Source organism: Mandrillus leucophaeus, unplaced genomic scaffold, assembly GCF_000951045.1.
Source record: "Mandrillus leucophaeus isolate KB7577 unplaced genomic scaffold, Mleu.le_1.0 Scaffold11, whole genome shotgun sequence".
In the NCBI taxonomy this organism is placed as follows: domain Eukaryota; kingdom Metazoa; phylum Chordata; class Mammalia; order Primates; family Cercopithecidae; genus Mandrillus; species Mandrillus leucophaeus.
Window position 1 is genome coordinate 960,592 of NW_012099209.1, and position 3,224 is coordinate 963,815.

The 3,224-nt window shown below is 50.6% G+C and overlaps 1 protein-coding gene across 1 annotated transcript in view; it reads left to right on the plus strand.

Moving 5' to 3' along the window:
* MYO9B (myosin IXB) overlaps positions 1 to 3,224 on the plus strand; it is a 144,931-nt gene that overhangs the window by 97,827 nt on the left and 43,880 nt on the right. The window lies entirely within an intron of this gene.

Below are 3,224 nucleotides of genomic sequence, written 5' to 3' on the forward strand. Positions count from 1 at the left end.
TTTTTTGTATTTTTTTTTTGGTAGAGACGAAGTTTCACCCTGTTGGCCAGGATGGTCTCGATCTCCTGACCTCGTGATCCACCCACCTCAGCCTCCCAAAGTGCTGTGATTACAGGCGTGAGCTACCGCGCCCGGCCTAATTTTGTATTTTTAGTAGAGACGGGGTTTCTCCATGTTGGTCAGGCTGGTCTTGAACTCCTGACTTCAGGTGATCCACCTGCCTCGGCCTCCCAAAGTGCTGGGATTACAGGCGTGAGCCACCGGGGAATGCTGCATTCTAAACCCAGGTCAGGGTTGCTCTGAGTAAGTCACTGAGCTGCCTTTTGAACCAGAAAGACCCAGAACCAAGTAGCATTTGGTGGCTGCTTTTCTGGACACAGAATAGCACGCCTTGGTACATCATGTGCTTTAGGGAGATGGGAAGAGACTCAGTTTACAAAGGATCCATTTTATGGCCTAGGGTGGGCACTGGGAGGTGAAGCCTAAGTATCGCTGGTGGTGCGGAGAGACGGGCTTGATTGATTGGAGAGTTCTTCCCTTGTCCTGCCTGGGGTGGCCCAAAAGTTGTTCTGCCAAGTTACTTCATTCACAGTCAGAAACACATACACTTTGATGTTGCACATGAGATGATGCGGGGTCTTTTGTGGACCCTAGCAATGACCCCAAGGGCCCTGCATGCACCCAAGCATGTGACAGACCAGGGTAGAAAAGTGAACAGGCTGGCTGGACATGATGGTGCACGCCTGTAATTCCAGCACTTTGGGAGGCCAAGGCGAGCAGATCACTTGAGGTCAGGCGTTCAAGACCAGCCTAGCCAACATGGTGAAACCTCGTCTCTACTAAAAATACAAAAATTAGCCGGGCATGGTGGCGGGCACCTGTAGTCCCGGCTACACAGGAGGCTGAGGCAGGAGAATTGCTTGAATGCGGGAGATGGAGGTTGCAGTGAGCCGAGATCGTACCACTGCACTCCAGCCTGGGTGACAGAGCAAGACTCTGTCTCAAAAAAAATAAATATATAAAAGTTTTAGGAATCACCTTTTTCACCCAAAATGGGACGCAAGAAAGGAGAATGCATTCCTCTATTATGTTTGTTTTTTTTGGGGGGGGTCCCCCAAGTTCCCAAGAGCTAGAAAGCTTCCTTCTATTTTGTTGTATGGGTTGCATTTTTGTTTTATTTTGTTTTGTTTTGTTTTGTTTTGCTTGAGACCAGGCTGGCGTGCAGTGGTATAATCACAGCTCACTGCAGCCTCGACCTCCTGGACTCAAGCAATCCCCCCGCCTCAGCCTCCCAAGTAGCTGGGACAACAGGCACAGGCCACCACGCCTGGCTAATTTTTCCTTTTATAAAGATGGAGTCTGATTATGTTGCTCAGGCTAGTCTCGAACTCCTGGCCTCAAGGCATCCTCCCACCTCAGCCTCCCAAAGTGATGGGATTATAGGCATGAGCCACCACACCCAGTCCTCGTTTGTTTTTTTCCTTGCCTCCCTTACCTCAAAGACAAAGTAACTTCTGACCTGCGGTAGCAGAAGCAGCATCCATCTCCCCAGGGCCTGGCCACAGGGCTGCGGGTCCCACCCCAGGAGCATGTTAAGTTTATACAGATTCTCCCTTTCAGCTGTTCAATGCTAGATTTCTCATTTGACGGCTCTGAGGAGTTCGATATTAACGCTTTTGAGGACATCATTGCTTTATATGAAAGCAAGAAGTAAGTGCAGAAAGGGCCTTTGATCCCGAGGCCAGCAAGGCACCGAGGGGAGCCATCTTCCCCAGGCGCTCAGTGCTGCGTCCAGGGCACAGACAGAGAGGACTGGCCATTCAGCGAATGCCACGGCCCACAGGGGCCACTCCTGCCAGATTTGCAGATTTAGCCGGGTCGGCAGGGCTAGGGGTGGGCCAAAGTCATGGACGTCATTCCAAGCCGTGGCCGCTGCACTGACCACCCTGGGTATGAAGGCCACTCGCATATAGAGGTGACAGGCGACCCCTCTGTTGCCTTTGCTCTGCCTCCCTGGAGGGCTGGGGAAAACAGGTAAGTGGGGCCATGTGGACACTTGGCATGGTGCATGGAGCACAGGGGCTGGGGTTGGGTCCTTCCAGGCCACCTGCCCAGAGCTAAAACATGTGCTTTGAACGACTGCCAGCAGGACGCAGTAGCACGCACCTGTAATCCCAGCACTTTGGGAGGCCAAGGCGGGAGGATCACTTGAGGCCAAGAGTTTGAAACCAGCTTGGACAACATAACAAGACCCCACCTCTACAAGAAAAAATAAATAAAATGTCTGGAGTAAGGAATTAAAAAAAAAAACAGGAAAAACGAGATCCTCATTTCTAGAAGTTCTGTCAAAAACATTTGTAATTTAGACATTCCTCACTAATATTTAGTTTGAACGCATCCAATTTTCATTTCTAAGGCATTCTAAATCACACACGTTATCAGTGCCAAAGTTTGCACCTCTAGCGTGCATGCTCAAGCCTAAGCCTACAGCCATCAAACAAAATGAAGCGAGTAAGGTTGAGTGCTTTGAGGGTAATTACCCCCTTAAACTAGGGTTTCTCTGGCCGGGTGCGGTCGCTCACCCCCTGTAATCCCAGCACTTGGGGGAGGCCTACGTGGGCAGGTCATTTGAGGTTGGCAGTTCAAGACCACCCTGGCCAACATGGTGAAACCCTGTGTCTACTAAAAATACAAAAATTAGCCAGGCGTGGTGTGCACCTGTAATCCTAGCTACTCGGGAGGCTGAGGCAGGAGAATCACTTGAACCTGGGAGGCAGGGTTTACAGTGAGCCGAGATCGCACCACTGCATTCCAGCCTGGGCAACACAGCAAGACTCTGTTAAAAAAAAAAAAAAAAACTAGGGTTTCTCAGCCTCAGCACTGTGCCAGATCATTCTCTGGGGTGGCACCCGTCCTGTGGACTATAGGGTGTTGAGCAGCATCCCTGGCCTCCACCCACCAGATGCCAGGAGAGCACCCCCACCCCCAAGTCATGACAACCACAAATGTCTGCAGACATTGGCAAATGTCCCCTGATGGAGATGGTACCACCCCAGTTGCTGTGCTCAACCTGTGGCTGTTGTATTCAAATTAATTTCTCCAAAGGCCTTAATGAAGCCAACAAGGAGTTTGACATCTGGCCACAAAATCATGGAGAGAGACTAATTTGCTCCTCCCACAGAGACCCTCCTTAGGGTCTTCTTTTCTGAGTTTCCCCAACTGCC